The sequence below is a fragment of the Triturus cristatus genome, chromosome 5_2, assembly GCF_964204655.1.
Source record: "Triturus cristatus chromosome 5_2, aTriCri1.1, whole genome shotgun sequence".
Lineage (NCBI taxonomy): Eukaryota > Metazoa > Chordata > Amphibia > Caudata > Salamandridae > Triturus > Triturus cristatus.
The window spans coordinates 521,608,023-521,626,713 of record NC_140588.1 but is presented as its reverse complement, the minus strand read 5'-3'; positions in this window follow the sequence as shown (position 1 = coordinate 521,626,713).

The window sequence follows — 18,691 nt, the reverse complement described above, 5'->3', positions numbered from 1 at the left end:
AATTTTCTCAGGAACTACTGAACGGATTTACACTATTTAAGCAAAAGGCACGAGTCTGAACTGAGGACTACCTCTTTGCCAAATTTGGTGTAATTCCGTTCAGCAGTTCGGGCTGTAGCTGCGACAACAGGTCCTATGGGAAATTGCATGGGGCAAAAGCGATTTGGGACCCCCCTTTTTTCTCAGCCCCCGCTTGACGAGTCACCGCGAAACTTTCAGGGTAGGAGCGGAGCGGAGGTGGCCAAAAGTTTGGAAAATTTTGCAAAGATTCGTCAATCGGCACCAGACTTATTGGGAATAGAATGTTGCGGATTTCCTATGGAAAATAGGTCCTAACTATAACTATCTACTGGCGACCGCCAGCAGATAATATGTATATGTATATATATATTCACTGAAAAAACCATAGGTTTCACACATGTTATAGTTAGCGGAAATTTTACTGATAAAAAACCAATGAAATTCCCCCGTTATAGTTAGTGCAGGCAACTATAACTCACGCGACCGCAATCCTCTGCTGATGCTAATACTGTATTTAGACACTTATTTGCCCGTGTCTTCTTCCATACATTTTTAGCTATACATATATTACAAATATTTTTTTTTCATAAAGACACATATGTCATCAGCAGAAGATTGCGGTCGCGTGAGTTATAGTTGCCTGCACTAACTATAACGGGGGAATTTCATTGGTTTTTTATCAGTAAAATTTCCGCTAACTATAACATGTGTGAAACCTCTGTTTTTTTCAGTGAATTTGCAAGGTTTTTTAAATGCTAATTCCTAACTATAACGTGTGTGAAACCTATGGTTTTTTCAGTGAATTTGTACGGTTTTTTAAATGCTAAGTTACTTTACGCCATTCGTGGCGTGCGCGCCAACTTAACGCAGTTCGTTCCGTGCGCGCACGGTGCGCTTCGCGCACCGTGCGCACACAGTGAGCACGCGGTGCGCTTCGCGCACCGCGCGCCCACTTTACGCAGTTAGTGCCGTGCACGCACGGTGGGCACGCGGTGCGCTACGCGCACCGCGTGCCCACGTTACGCTAGATGGGCCATGTACGCACGATGCGCTTCACGCACCGTGCGCACATGGACATATGATGCACTTCGTTTTGAAAGGTAATATTTTAATTTTTCGTATATGTTATAAGCCATGCACAAATGGTGCCCTTCGGGCACCATTAGCACACGGGGTGGAGAGAGTGTGGATAATTTTTTTTTTTATTATTTTTTTTTTAAATATTTTAGTTTAACTCATCTTTAATAAGCCATGCACAATTGGTGCCCTTCGGCCACCAATTGCACACGGGGTGGGGAGAGTGTGGATAATTTTTTTTTTTTTATAATTTTTTACCGTACGCGTACGGTATGCGTAATCGGCGAAATTTGCGAAAAAATAAAAATTCTGTTTTTGGCCCTGGGGGATCTTTGGGGACTCCCTCAACATTGTTATGTGTGTGGGAGCTGTCTAAACAGCCCCTTTACATGTTTTTGGGCTTAATATTTTAAACATCACTCTCAGTGCGAGAGAGAAAATGGCGGCCGCCGCTTCCTGGTTTCGGCCGATTCGAATGTTTACTAAGATCTAAGAGCCAATCAGAATCGCGCTCGCGCACGCCACCGTACGCGTACGGTAAGCGTAGCGTAAGCGCACCGTAAGCTGGCTCAGATATATATATTGATTTAAAGGCTATTTTCTCAGAATCTACTGAACAGATTTACACCAAACCTACAAAAGGCACTTCCTTGACCTGAGGACTACCTCTCTGCCAAATTTCTAGTAATTCTGTTCAGCCGTTCGGGCTGTAGACCTGTCTAAAGGTCCTATGGAAAAATGCATGGGAAAAACGCGTTTTGGGACCCCCTTTTATCTCAGCCCCCGCTTGTCGAATCCCCCCGAGACTTTCAGGGAAGGAGCGGAGCGTAGCGCCCCACCTATTTTGAAAAATTCGCGAGGATTCGTCGACCGGCGCCAAAGTTATTCAAAATAGAATGTTGCGGATTTCCTATGGAAACGTGGTCCTAACTATAACTACCTACTGGCGACCGCCAGTAGGTAATATGTATATATATATATATATATATATATATGCACTTAAAAAACCATAGGTTTCACACATGGTATAGTTAGCTGGACATTTCACTCGTAAAAAACCATTGAAATTCCCCCCGTTATAGTTAGTTCAGATAACTATAACTCGCGCGACCGCAATCCACTGCTGATGACGTCACATATTACATCACTCATGACATGGTCAGTGACATCACTCATGACATCACTGATGACATCATCCTTGTGATAGAGTGGCGGTCGCACGAGTTATAGTTATCTGAACTAACTATAACGGGGGAATTTCAATGGTTTTTTACGAGTGAAATGTCCAGCTAACTATAACGTGTGTGAAACCTATGGTTTTTTAAGTGAATTTGTAAGGTTTTTTAAATGATAATTTATGTATGTATTATTATATTTTTTATATATTTATTTTACAATAAACTACCTATGTATATAGTTATAGATTGACTGTATCCTGTAATATGGAATGGCTCAACTGTTTTTTTTTGTATTTGGATAAAGTTGAACAGCATAGTTAATATCTTCTATAAACTTATAAACAGTTGACATTTTTTTTTTTTTAAAGTTTTTTTACGGTGCGCGCACGGTGCGCGCACCCCGCGATTTTTTGAAAAAAAATAATGTTTTTTTCACCCTTCGGGGTCCTCAGGGACCCCCTGACAAAGGCTAGGGGGTCAGGAACTCTCTACCCTGCCCCCTTTTCACGTTCTCCACCTTTCTTTTTCACTGTCACACACAAAATGGCGGTCGACACTTCCTGATTTCGACCGATTCGAATGTTGACTGACATGTAACCACCAATCAGAATTACGCTTGCGCACGTTAAGGTGCGCGCTTATAGATATTTATGTACTTTTAACTGCAATTTTCTCAGGAGCTACTGAACAGATTGACACCATATATTCAAAAGGCACATGTCTGACCTGAGGACTACCTCTTTGCCAAATTTCAAGTAATTCTGTTCAGCCGTTCGGGCTGTACCTTCGACTAAAGGTCCTATGGGAAAATACATGGGGAAAACGTGTTTTGGGACCCCCCTTTTCTCTCAGCCCCCGCTTGACGAATCACCCCGAGACTTTCAGAGTAGGAGTTCAGCGGAGCGCCCCATTAGTTTTGAAAATTTCGCGAGGATTCATCAACCGGCGCCAAAGTTATTCAAAATAGAATTTCCTATGGAAACTCGGTCCTAACTATAACTATCTACTGGCGACCGCCAGTAGATAATATATAAATATGACCGTGACCGTGAGTCTAAGTTACGTAAATTGGAAACCAAATATATTTTACAACTTGACACTAAGCACCCAGGAGGCCTTAACATCACAGAGGATTTACATACATGTTTATTATAATTCAGAGATGGTTTTTTCAATTTTGATAGTAGATTCCCTTGGGGATCTTTTAACTTTCTTAAATATTTATTGTTTTAATTTTTATACAATGAATTTTAATTAAGTATATTTTAAGAGAATAGAAATCGTTCCCAATATATTCTTTACATGTAGTTTCTCTAACTTTATATTTATATTTGTACATCTGACCATGCCTCTGAGTATTGCCACATGCCACCAACTACAACGAATGGCTTGAATCTGATATTTGAATGATCTTTGCTTATCTATGAATGTATTTTTACATGTTTTTAACACTCTTACCACAACATCTTACATGACTCTAAGCTTCGATAACTACTGTGAGACTACTGATTTCGTTGTGCTGTTGTGTATATATATATTCATATATTTATACTGCACATCCTTGATTTTAGATTTCCAATATCTTCCTCTTTTGACTTTTGATTAATCTTTAACTGTCTCAGTATTGCTGGAAAAGTCAGTACCCCTTTCCACCCATTAGACTTAGTTCTCAAGATATCCTCACGCACTCTTTTTATTTAAACAAAGGGTTCTATTTAGCTACAAACCAAGTCAATAATCAAGTGGGATGGCGGTATAAGTACGGTATTACAATACCTAACATACAGTGATTGGGAGAGGACATACCGATTAATATACTATGGCCGACATTGCTCAGTGCAACTTACAATCGTTTTTACACGCTTTAGGATAACTAGCAAGCGATTGTTGTGCATCTTGACACGAAAATAACTGTCAATTTAATTCACATACGAACGGAATAGACATAAAGTGTATTTGGATTTAACCAATCAATACCTATCCTAGCTATCAATGGTTTTATACATGACATTAAACGAACAGTCGTTTTTATGGTCACGTGTAACATAATTTGCACAATTTGCCGATTTGCACAATTGTTTTTTAATAGTTTTATAATTATTTATATATTACTATTTAATTTTAAACAATTGTCTTTGCAATCATTGTATGCTATTTATTTCCGTTTTTAAAATCCATATGGTGTAATATTTATGTGTGCACTGTTTACATTATGTCACCTTGACTAAGTATTTCTTTTATGTCCATTTCCCTTAAACCGCCAAAATGCTTGAACTTTGAACCCTTACTAATCAGCACTGTCACTTTAAATACTGTGGTCTAACTTAGTCACATTGTCATGTGATCAAGGCTCGAACGAGCCGAAACGTTATGGCGACATACTGCACTGAATAAAATATTTGCACGAAGTACCTGGTCCGTGTCCGTATCTGCTTGAAGCTGTTCTACGGAATCTGGTGATATATTTGGCCGAAGGATTCGCGCGGCCATTACACGAGACCCTCTCAAAGAATTGGACAACGCTGACGGCGAAACACTCTTCCGGTTTTCCAGGAGATCCTATATTCCGGAAGGAATACAGCGTTTGACCCCCCTGAACCTGCACGCTAGACGCCATTGAAGCTACGAGAGGATTTTGCCCCGGCGGTACCTGTGTCGGAGGACACGATACGAGCCAAGGAGATTCCTGAATGCAAGGCGAGCATACGAGTCAGGTATTCAGGGGATGAGAGTTTTTCAAGTGCGGGCTTATAACAAACTTGATATAAATTGAAGTATCGTTTGGGGAAGCCCTCTATTGTAAACAAGTGCATTTCAAGTATGTCTGCTGACAATGTGAAAGACCGGGAGGCGGCTGCAACTAATATGTTTTCTGATAGCCTCCCGCTACCTAACAGTCTGCGTGGAATTCAGGGAGTACTGACGAACACCAGCAATACTTTGAAGGATAAATTTAAAATACTTGAGAAAAAACTTAAAAATGAACAGAGCAAATGGTGGGAATCCAAATCTCTCCAGGGTTACATTGATGTCAATCGCATTCCGAGAGGATTGAGAATACTTACTGCCCCAAGCTATGAGAATCCCAACCCTGAGTTGATGCGGGAATGGGCAGAAAGCAATCTTGAAGCATCAAGACGCCTTGTTTTAATTCTAATCAAGTATGCGGACATTGACAGAGCACAACTCCTTAAAGAAATAGACGAAATCTATGAGGAATTGGAAAAGAATGAGGAAACTGATGAGAAAACTAAATTAACTAATGAGATGACGGCAAGGCTCAAGAAGGAGGAAACCAAAATAATGGAACGTAAGGCTTTCAAGTTCCAACGAGATCGTAATGACTACGAATTGGGCCAAATTTTCACTTTTTCTAAAAAATACGATGCATTAAGAGGACCAACAGCAAAGGCTCATAGTAAGAATAAAGCACCCATCAGAAACAAAGAGCAGCTGGACACGACGACATCAGATCTTAGTTCAGCAATTAGCAGCGGATCGGAATCTGAACTCCGTGATACAGGATCAGTAGATCAAGCTGCCAAACCCTCACCAGGGGATGAAATAGGTTTTTTATGCCACGAGCGAATGCAGTCTCTTCGACCCAGGACCCAAAGAAATTACAGCGACAGTATGCAAACTACAAACGGCGCAAAAGGTACAGGGCGAGGAAGAGGCGCTCCCTATCTGAACAAAAGGAGGGGAAGGGGCCAATGGGCATCAAAGAACCAACAATAAGCAGCAATTCTACCATCGTCAACCTTACTGATCTCCAACTTTCAGTTAATGAGGAAAATATTCTTAAACTTGGCCTCTCCTATGCACCCTATAGAAACTTTGATTACACAGCCACAAGACTGGATGTATATAAAGCGGTAAGAAAGCTTAAACTACGCAAGTTCCATCAAATGAAAACAAACAAAAATCCTACATCCCTTGACCTTAACATAACGGAAGAGGTGGAGCCAAGTGGTTCATCACTCACTATCGATCTACTTGAGCTATGGACTTTAGAGGGAGCGGACCGATGTCCCCCTTTACGTATTACTGACCAAGCTAATACACCAAGTAACCAAAGCCCATTCACCACATTCAGACCACCGTCAACATTTAACCCATTGATGCCTCGTGACACAATTGATATTTTTCATGAAAATGTGACAGCACAGCTGAAGAAATTACAAAAACGAACTTGCAATCAAAAATTCAAATATGATAGACATAATCAGCAATACGAGGCACTGATATCTAAATTAAGTAAAGATAAAGGAATCATCATCAGAAACAGTGACAAGGGAGGTAATATTGTCCTAACGACAAGAAGTGATTATGACAAAGAAGCTTACCTACAGCTAAATGACAGACTTTGTTACGAACGTATCAACCAAGCAACCATGAAAATCACTTTCAATGAATACCATCAAAAGCTTGTGAAATGGAAAAGCAAACGTCTACTATCAGATGATGAATTCAAATTTTTATACAACGTATCTCCCACAATTCCTATGTTGTATTTCATCCCTAAAATTCATAAGAACAAGGAAAAGCCCCCTGGCAGACCCATTATTTCCGCCAGAGGTGGACCAATGGAGAAATCATCGGTATATATTGACTATTTTTTGCAGGTTTATGTTAAATCACTGGCCTCATTTGTACAGGACACAGGTGACTTTCTATTGAAGATCCAGCAGATTACCTGGGTGGAGGGGTATTGGATGATTGCACTCGATGTAGTTTCTCTATATACGAGTATTAGGCACACTGATGGCTTAGCAGCAATCCGGTATTATCTATCAGGGAGATCGACACAATTTAAAGACCACAGTGAGATGTTGATGCAAATGCTTAGTCACTGCCTACAAAATAACATCTTTATGTACAATAACCTGCTTTACAGACAACTGCAAGGTGTAGCTATGGGGGCCAGTTTCTCTCCAAGCTATGCCTGTTTACACATGGGGGCTTGGGAGGAACTGGTCCTCAAAGTGAAACACAAGAGAGCCTTTGAGGACAATGTGATTACTTGGTTACGCTTTATTGATGATTTATTTGTTGTGTGGCAAGGTACCAAAGAACAGGCAGAGACCTTTGTAAATGAGATTAACAACAATGAACTTAATTTAAATTTCACAGCGAGCATGAGCCAATCATCTGTCACCTTTCTGGATACAGAGATCTATATAGCCAACAACAAGATTGAATCGAGATTATTCAGGAAAAGTACTGCAGGGAATACAATCCTTCATGCTGGTAGTGCTCACCCAGCGCACCTCATAGCTAGTATCCCCTATGGGGAAATGCTGCGGATTAGAAGGGTATGCAGCAATGAATATGAGTTAAGAGTTGCCCAACAGGCCAGCAAGAACCGATTCATAGAACGGGGCTACTCTGAAAGAGTTATAGATTCATCAATAAATAGATCCATGAAAGTGAACAGACAGGAATTACTCAATGCATACAAACAGACTGATCACTCTAACGAAACCACTGAATCAGCTATGTTAGCACCAACTGAACCTCCTGACAACTCATTCAGAATAATTACTGGATACAGCAAACAGCACAGCGAGCTTTATAAAATTATCAATGGCAACTGGCCTATTGTCCTGAGTGATCCGGTAATTGGCCCTAGTCTACCACGCAAAGCATCGCTTACTTTCAGTAAGGCCCCATCGATGAGAGACAGACTAGTTGATACCAACCCGGAGACCATCGAAAAAACCACATGGTTACAAACCAATCATGGTTTTTTTAAATGTAAAACGTGCAAATCCTGTACCCACGGTATTAATACTAAGGAGTACAAAGATGCTTTCAGTGACAAAAAGCACCAAATTAACAAGATACTTACTTGCAAGACTGAATTTGCGATATACGTTTTACTATGTCCATGTGGGTTACAATATGTGGGCAGTACGAAACATGCAGTACACAAACGCATTTTGCAACATCTCCGGGCAATAGCCAATCAGGACAAAACATACCCTGTCGCCAGACATTTTAAAGAACATCACAATAGCGACAATCAGAGTCTCAAGTATTATGTCATAGATGCGGTCAATGCCAGTAGAAGAGGGGGTGACCGTGAGTCTAAGTTACGTAAATTGGAAACCAAATATATTTTACAACTTGACACTAAGCACCCAGGAGGCCTTAACATCACAGAGGATTTACATACATGTTTATTATAATTCAGAGATGGTTTTTTCAATTTTGATAGTAGATTCCCTTGGGGATCTTTTAACTTTCTTAAATATTTATTGTTTTAATTTTTATACAATGAATTTTAATTAAGTATATTTTAAGAGAATAGAAATCGTTCCCAATATATTCTTTACATGTAGTTTCTCTAACTTTATATTTATATTTGTACATCTGACCATGCCTCTGAGTATTGCCACATGCCACCAACTACAACGAATGGCTTGAATCTGATATTTGAATGATCTTTGCTTATCTATGAATGTATTTTTACATGTTTTTAACACTCTTACCACAACATCTTACATGACTCTAAGCTTCGATAACTACTGTGAGACTACTGATTTCGTTGTGCTGTTGTGTATATATATATTCATATATTTATACTGCACATCCTTGATTTTAGATTTCCAATATCTTCCTCTTTTGACTTTTGATTAATCTTTAACTGTCTCAGTATTGCTGGAAAAGTCAGTACCCCTTTCCACCCATTAGACTTAGTTCTCAAGATATCCTCACGCACTCTTTTTATTTAAACAAAGGGTTCTATTTAGCTACAAACCAAGTCAATAATCAAGTGGGATGGCGGTATAAGTACGGTATTACAATACCTAACATACAGTGATTGGGAGAGGACATACCGATTAATATACTATGGCCGACATTGCTCAGTGCAACTTACAATCGTTTTTACACGCTTTAGGATAACTAGCAAGCGATTGTTGTGCATCTTGACACGAAAATAACTGTCAATTTAATTCACATACGAACGGAATAGACATAAAGTGTATTTGGATTTAACCAATCAATACCTATCCTAGCTATCAATGGTTTTATACATGACATTAAACGAACAGTCGTTTTTATGGTCACGTGTAACATAATTTGCACAATGTGCCGATTTGCACAATTGTTTTTTAATAGTTTTATAATTATTTATATATTACTATTTAATTTTAAACAATTGTCTTTGCAATCATTGTATGCTATTTATTTCCGTTTTTAAAATCCATATGGTGTAATATTTATGTGTGCACTGTTTACATTATGTCACCTTGACTAAGTATTTCTTTTATGTCCATTTCCCTTAAACCGCCAAAATGCTTGAACTTTGAACCCTTACTAATCAGCACTGTCACTTTAAATACTGTGGTCTAACTTAGTCACATTGTCATGTGATCAAGGCTCGGACGAGCCGAAACGTTATGGCGACATACTGCACTGAATAAAATATTTGCACGAAGTACCTGGTCCGTGTCCGTATCTGCTTGAAGCTGTTCTACGGAATCTGGTGATATATATATATATATATATATATATATATATATATATATATACATATATACTTGGAGGGAGAGAGAGGTGTGATTTGCTATACCAGCCTTCCAACGTACAACTCAACACATAGAGATGTAGAAGATGAAATAAACAATTGTACCTCCTCTTGTATAGTGGGGTATATAATCGTTATAAATGGGAAACCTCACATTTCATGGCATGCTTCAACATTGGTATTCCAGTTTCACCTTTAAAAAAATTGCTATGGTGGGTTCAACCTGATGTGGGAGAGCTTGAGATGAAAAATAGATTGGAAAAAGGATCCCTGTAAGATTTAAAAATTGTCTCTATTGTAAGTCCCACAGAAAAGGTTTAAAAAGTATCGTGATACTGAGAAATTACTATTATTATTTCTTCAAGAAAGGTCTATATGTTTAAGCTATCACAAACGCCAATATAGTTTAACAGTTTTCATCAGGATCCAAACAATACGTTTACCCTGTCTCAAAAGATTATCATTTATTCCAAAACAATCATTCAAATTAATCATGCATTCCCCATACTAAACATGGTCACTTTTCTCTTGTAGCAACCATTTAGCAGAAGAGGTAAGCACAGATCTAATTTTTATTTATGGGCATGCGCTTATGATGTTTAAGCTTTGACTGGCTCATACCTTTCTTTTAAATATTAATAGGTCACCCATAAGTAGGCCTAGTTATTGACCATAAGGTAGGGTGTATAGTACTGTGAAGTAGGACATGTAAAATTTTAAGGTGAAACATGTTCTTACAGCAAAAAAGCCCCAAAAGCTATTTTTACTTTAGCAATGCTGGCTGTTTCATAGGAAAACACTAGGCTATATTATTACACTGAATAATGCTAATTATGGTTAGGAAACAGATAGAAGTAAAATTCAAAGACTCTTTTTAGAAATTATTCCAAATCAAATTTAATTATAAAATCGAACTTGGGAAAATTTCTAAAGAAAAGTAACTTTTCAAAAGTTATCTTTTTCCTGCATAAAGCCTATAGGGCAGACCTGCCAACTCACACAGCACCAGCATGTGACACAAAATATCGACTCCCGTCACCTGACCACCCGGTGAGAAGCCGATATCACATAGTGGCAGGGAAAACAAGCTGAAACCACTGAAAATAGTGATTTTCCAGCTAGATTTCCAGGGATTTGAACTGCTGACATCCATTAAGGGCTGTGAAAACACCCAAGGACATCGGCGCTAGCGATAGCAAACTTTTTATTTTGTTTTTGGAGGAGGGGGCTAGGGGGCAAGGTGGGGGCAAATGTACCTCTTAGGTATTTCTTGGCACGAGGCCCTACCAATTTCTCACACGGTGAGTTTTTTGTTCAAGTTGGCAGGCATGTATAGAGACCCATTTGCATGAGCTCCAGCTGTCACCTGCCAGCTGATAGCCACTTTGATAAGGTGTGAAAACTGCTCTCAGAGCTGAAACATAGCCTTGGGTGTGGGTGGTGTCTCTGGCAAAATGACCTTCTGGGCTGTGCCATGAACTTGATTAACTTCAAAGAGGCCTACCCTGTCATAGGCAAATGCTAGCTTACGCATGGGCAGGGCTCTTGTTTGTACCCTTAGTCAGTAAAGCACCAATCCCAGTGGGGGAGGAGCTGCTTCCAGAACTGGTTTGAAGTGACCATAGAGGTCGAGTTGCTCATTTTCCCTGGCCACACCTCTGGGCTGGGCACTCAGGCTCTGCACAGTGGCAAAAGGGTTCTGTCATGCTGGATTAAAGTAAAAGGGAGCAGTTTGAGATTATTTAGTTTGAGGCAAACAGGAACATTTTCTTAATGGTCATGAAGTGGCCAGAAGTTTCCTCCACCCACACTCTATTTCTAGAAATCAATGTGGCATCAATTGGTTACCTTATTCAAAATGCTTCTGAACAGCATCTACTGTTGAGACTGTTGAGACTTCTTAGGTGACCTGAAAGGTTGGACCAGCTGCCACTTGTATCCAGGACAAAGACATGGACTGCAAGGATCAGTTGGCTGACCTCATGTTAGGCTACATGGCTACAAAAAGGTGCAAGAAGCTCCCTTTCCAGAAGAGCCCAGCTGGCAAGTTTCAACTGGTCCATGACCTGGAACCTGCTCCTGGCCTCTGCTGGCGTGAGTCTTGACCGCCAAGTCCTAGTCTTGAGGTCCTAGTACCATTGGCTGTGTCAAAGTGATCTCCTTCTAACATCCTGAAAAACCTGACACTTAGAAATGTTTTCGCTTTAAAGACATCTAGAGGACTGGGACAAACCTGCCAAGTCAATCTAATGAAGGTGTGTTGCTGCTGAGCCAAAGCTTCAGGAGCCCCTGTTGGCAACAATGTGCTGCCTTGCCCCGTTGACCATTTTTGACTTTCATTTTAGAGACTAAGGGGCAGAGTTTGATTTTGGGGGATGGGTTACTCCGTCACAAAGGTGACGGATATCCCATCTTCCGAAATATATATCTCATAATATCCTATGGGATTTTTATTTTGATGGACGCGATACCCTTCACCGTTGTAACAGAGTAACCTGTACGGCGAAATCAAAATCAGGCACTAATTTAGAAAATAGAATTCCAACAGGGCCAAACCTGGTTTCTGTATATGACCCATGCTCCATTGTGGTCAGCCTTAAATTGCGCTTAGATCCCCATCAAGTGCAACCAGGTGTCTGTGGTTGTCACGCAGTGCTTTTTGGAGCTTTTGTTTTTAAACATTTCAAAATTAATTTCTCTAGTTCTCCTATTGTAATGATGATGCTTTGGTTTCATTTTGTTCATCAATTAATTTTCTATTTTTATAAATTGGAGTAGGATTTGTATTGTGTTGTCCTTTTTTTTCACATTTTAACTAGTTTGGTACTTCTAAATGCTTTACACATTTTAAGTTAAGCCTGTCTGCTTTGTGCATAGCGACCAAGGGGCATATTTAGAAGCCGCTTGCGCTGCTGTTGCATCACTTTTTGTGATGCACTGGTGGCGTAGTGTGGTGCACCATATTTACAAGGACATGTAAAGCCACCCAGCATGGCTTTATCATGTCCTTGTAAATACAGGCCCTTTTCACGCAGCACTTTGTGTGAAAGGAGCATTCAATGCCTGTTGCTGTGGGTGTTCCCACACAACACCCAGATATTCAACGTCTTCTTAACCTGGGAATGTGTCAGAATCCTACACCTCCCCAGGGGAGGCATAAAGAGGCGCAACGAGGTGAAATACTTTTCTTGCTCCTCATTTTGTCCTCTCTCTATGCGTGCTGCATTCTGCAGCACATATAGAAAGAGGAAAACACCCCTTATGATAGTTTTTGTGCAGGAAGGTGTCCCATACAGCAGAAAAACTATCATCAATGCAGGGCCGGCCATGGTTCAAGAGTGCCTGCGTTGCCGCATGGCATCCAATTGTGCGTCAGCCCAGGGGAGAGCTCAGGGATATGCCATATTGTCGTAAATATGAAGTATTCCTTTGCTTTTGAAGTAACGCAGCACGGCACAGCCAAATGGCTTACAGCACCACGCTGTGTTACTTCCTTGTAAATATGGCCCCAAGTGTTTAGCTCAGGTTTAAAGTACTGAAAACTTTACTGGACCGAACATGAATAGTAACAATATTACTTGTGGTGAGCTACCATTAACCCCAACTAATAATCTATGTTCTCTCTGGAGTTTTGTTCTATTGTGGCCTGCAGTGCACTTTAATGGCTCATTCAAATCTAAATTTGCACTGATTGGCACAAGTCTAGAGCCAGCTTTGCTGCTCAATTTTCTTGCTCTACCATGAATTTGCCACAAGCTGGGTTATTTTCAGAAGTAGTGAATCACAATCTGATTTCCAGGCTTTCTTCTCAGGAATCACAAAGCCAACTTGTCTTCAAATTTACTACTGTCATTGGGAACACATAGATATAGCCATCAAGGGCACATATTACTGCACTGATTTCAAAACATCCTCAAGATGTTAGTTCCAAATAAAAAACTGGAAAATAAACATATATGTGTAATAGATTGCAAATATACCTGCTGGAACTAAGACGGTTCTTTTTGGCGAAAGCAGGTGTATACTACCTAAGATCCTAAGCAATAGTGTAAGACTGTCATACTTCTGGAGACTTGCCCCACTGAGAAGACACTGTTGAAAGAAGTTGACTTTATTGGTTTACTAAGAACTGATGAAGAATTATTGGAGTAAGGACACACTACTTGAAAACGTTAGCAAACAAGAGGCAATGCAGGGGCAATTTGATCCCAACCCATTGAGAATGTATTGATAAATTTAACTCACACTGCTGTTGTTCTGAATCACGGTAGAGACACTTCTGGAAGAGGTTAACACTGCTGATGCTCACTAACACAGAGAAAGCACTCCTGGAAGAAACTGGAACTATCTTCTATCCAGAAGTACATATAAGGCATTCCTAAAGGAAGGTCACTCAGCTAAAGTCAAGAAGCTTACACTCTAGGAGAAACCTAGCACTAAGAAACAAAGTAGCGGGGCGCTGGTATTGGGTAATACTGCTTTAGGTTGTTACAACTTTCAAATGTGTCTGCAACAACCAGTCCTGACACGATCTCTGTGGAAGCTCCATGAAGAGCTCTGGCTCTATACAACTGTTGGTTAGCACCTGCTGGGGCAGCTGAGCCTTTCAAGCTCTTATAGCTCACTTGACTAAGTTACTCTGGAGGATGCAGCTTGGTCCCATGCTACTGTTGCTGTCTTGGCTTGCTGGTGTGGCAAGCTACACAGTTGATGCTGGCCATAGCATGCTGATTCCTGGGGGTTGTTGATAGGTCCTGAGACCCTGAACAGCTCCCTTGATTTGGGTCGGCTTAACTGCTAGTCCTACTTCACACTTGCTATGTGGAGCTCCAAGCTCTGTGTCAAGCATCAGGAGAAGGGTGGGGTGAAATTCTCTTGTGGAAAGCAAAGCACCAGAATTTCATCAATTTTTTTAAACTGCCTGAAGAGTCGAAATACACCACCTGGCCTGCTTTTCTGCAGGTGGCAAAGAAAATAAAGCGCAGTTGATTTTTGAATCACCCTGAGGGGCTGGACAATGATATGCCTTAATGCTAAGTGCAGTAAACTAAATACATTGCAGTTAACATTAAGGTAAATACATTGCACAACCCCTCACAGTGCACATCAAAGCAAATTTACCAGTAAGGAAGTCTGTGTACAGCATCTTGCTGCTTTGTCCTACTCACAGGCAGGTATACAGTCATTCTCCCCTGCAAAGAAAGATCTGCTGGAACCGAAAAGACCCTCGCATCGTGACAGACATGTAACCTTGGTACTGAGTTTTGGTCTTGAGAGAACACGGATCATTAGTGTGTGCTATGACATAGGCCTGTCTCCTGGACTGCAGTTTGCTTAGATCAGGTTGGCTGTCCAAATTATTACCCTCAGAAAGTGTAAGGCTACTGCCTTCACCTGGAATTAAGTAGCACGGTGGTGGCAGTATACTGTGTTTGTAATATTCAGCAGAATGAACTGGTCTGATTTACACGTGTCACTAGGATGGTGCCTCCTGGCACACCCCGGTAAAGTTCTGCTGCTGTGTGCTTAACTCGATCCTTGGTCTGCAATTAGTTTGTGTAACTGCCAGTTCATATTTGTGTGTTACTCTCATGCAGTACGACAAAGGGAAGCTGGGTGTTGGCAGGATAGGACACTCTGAGTTAATAATGGGGTGGAGCTGCCACCTACAGCACTTGCACATCACAAATGTTTGCTGTTTTGGTCTTGATTTATTTATTAAAGTTTCCTTTATTTTTCTGAATTAGTGTTGGATTTTTCTTGCGTTGTTTTCACCTTATTACTGTTTGGAGTGCTGCAGAAATACTTTACACATTACCTCTAAGTTAAGCCTGACTACTCTGTGCCAACCTACCAGAGGGTTGAGTACAAGTTAATTTGGGATTTGCTTGTGAATTCACCCTGACAAGGACTGCGGTTGCTGCTTGAGTAGGGTTTCACCCCCTTTCAACCTGTAACCCAGTTTCTTACATAGATGAATATTCCTCTTTATGTCAAAGCAAGTATTTGACTGGACCATCACTTATTGGGGTTGCTCGATGTATTTTTAGTTGTGAGTCTGTGCTCTTCCTACACCTACCCTCCTCACCCCTAATATGTCTTGGACTACTTGACCTACACTACCATTGGGAGTCAAGTGCAGTAGGTCAGGCCTTGGAACATCAGAGGTGAAAGGCCTAAACCACCAAAATCGGACCCAGTAATTCCTCCTTGCCCCATGGACCTCTGAAAGGGGCCAGTCATTGTAATAAAGTGAGCACCATCAAGTTATTTACAAAGGCTGGCTTCTAACAGTGCAAGGCAGCACAAGAATTCCTCATTACTTGCATTCCTCAAAGCCCAGAACAAGGAATTCTAATCCTGCAGGGAATTTTTCCTGCATTCCTCCCTTTTAACAATCCACAAGAGGCAGATGAGGAGAGGGCGACATTGGACGCAATTTTGCATCCACTTTACATAGATGAGAAAAAGGGAATTTTACCCTGGAATAGGAATGGGTTTTAGGACTGCTGGATGCACCAGTCAAACTGCTATTTTGTCTAGTTGACTGTCAAGTCCAGATCCTTGGTACTGCTGCCTCACTCATGCCTTGCTCTTGTGACTAGTAATGATCATGACTGGGTAATTTAGCTGCTTAAGCGGTGTCTCAGTGGACTAAGCGGGCACTGCAGATCCATGTGTGATGTATTTGCTCTAGGCTGTCCTGCCCAGTGCTTCAGTACAATCTGTGGTATTGAAAACAGCAATCCCACCCCTTAGACGTCACATGAATACTGTTTACCTGTCAACTGACACTGTGCCATTGCTGCAGATCGGCGCATATAAATTCTCCCTACTTCCACGGACAGAGTAAATCAACAGTCACACGCACATACACTCATCATACGCTAGGGCCCATCACACTAACATTCATTCTATTACTCTATCCACACTGAATATATGAGAGAAACCTAAACCAATCTGCATCTAGAGCGAGGTCAATGCGACCATAAAGAAATTGTCCTGAGTCATGATTTAAAACATAAGAAATACATTTGGAACTCAATAATTGACAAAGAAATAACCACCCGACACTGATATTCAGAAAAAGATCATCTTTTATCTAAAATTAGTTCAATGAAAGTCAATCAATAGCAAGATCATTATTCTCATAATTACCTATTCTAGCTAAATGGGTCAGGACAGGTCTCTCAGTAAAGTCTTCCGAGTCGCCGTCCTCTCGATCAGCATCGATCCTCACGAGCATAGGTTCAGGAAGAAGTGGCCTAGACCCTCTCTAGTCTAACATTATTTATAACAAAACTAACAAAATAAAAGTAACAAACAAACTCTGAACGTCCGTTGAGTCGCTGAGCAGAGCGAGCAGGAAAGGATGTTGTCTGGCAACATTTAGAAAACCTCCGCTCAGAAAAATCACAAAAATAAAAACACGGAAGAAGGAAACTCGAGCTGAGGGAACGATACATTTATAAATGCTTTTCCTCTGAACCATAGCGAAGCCACCGCAAGTTATCACAGTTCATTGTGGCTTTATCCTTTTCCAAGGGCAATTGGAAGCAAGCCCAGAGCTGCTGTCCTCACGGAAACTTTTAATTCAGCCAGAAGCCATGGTCAGGTGACTTCCAACCATGTTCAGCAAAGCCTCTCGTCACATTTCAATCACTCGAGTGCAGGCTGCAAATAGCGGCCATCTTGGTTTAGGCCAAAACGGGCCATCTTAATTAAAAGAAACACAAAACAACGTTACCACATCATAATGATTGTACAGTGTTAATCCCCACTAATACCCTTATGTGTATGTAATTACCTAGCCATCTGCAACACAAAGAAGCATTTAAACACGTTATTTTAAAAGCGTAAACACAAAACAAATAGCACTTTTGTAACACTTATTTATTAATTTGCTCACCAATTTAATTCACATATTAATAAAGCAACATTTATGCATTCCCGCGTGTAATTTTTCTCTCATTAGTAATGTTGGTTAGTCAAGACTTCTAACAAAGTTAATAATTAACGATTATAAATTAGTAATTTTAATCATGACAAACAACATAAACTGGAGTTTAAATCTCAATACATTTTCAATAGAAAACCCTGCTCCAGCAATCCCCCCTTTGGTGATATATATCACCACAAAAACCAACCCCAAAAAAAAATGTAGTCCCATTTTTAGGAGAAATTGAAAATGTCTTTTATGACACAACATTAAACACCAGATTCTCTCCCATCATCCCTCTTCGACTCCAAGTAAACACTCTCCCTCAATTCTTCTAATTCTATTTCTTGTGGGTCTCTCTTTGACCTCTTTTGTTTCTTTGCAGTATTTTGCCTAATTATTCTCTTTTTCCCTCCCCTGTTTTTACAACACAAACACCCCAATCTTAGTATCAATAAAGCAATAATTACACATGTCAATGGAAATAATATTTTACCAATAATGGTACTACCTATTTTAGCAATAAAACTCTTAACAGCAACTATCTTATTAGCTAATTTAGTCCAGACACTTTCAGCTTCCAGTGGTACTAATTCTTCATGCAAATCAGTAATATTTTTGATATAGACCTTTAGATCTTTGCTTTCATCAGGAATGTAAGTGCAACAATGTTGAACTTTCAGCATTCCACAAACTCCACCCTCTTTGGCCAATAAAATATCAAGGGCAAGTCGATTTTGCATAGACATGGCATGTACGGCAATCATTTCCGTATTTACCAAAAGAAACCCTCCAGCGGTACTTGTCGATAAGCGATCCACCACTGTTGACAGTTTCCGAATTCCATATGCATTTAACCCCTTGCATGCCCGCCCCTTTCCCCGCCCAGTGCCGTGCTTTTTATTAGCGGGCGGAGTTCATGACGAGCTGGACTCGTCATGG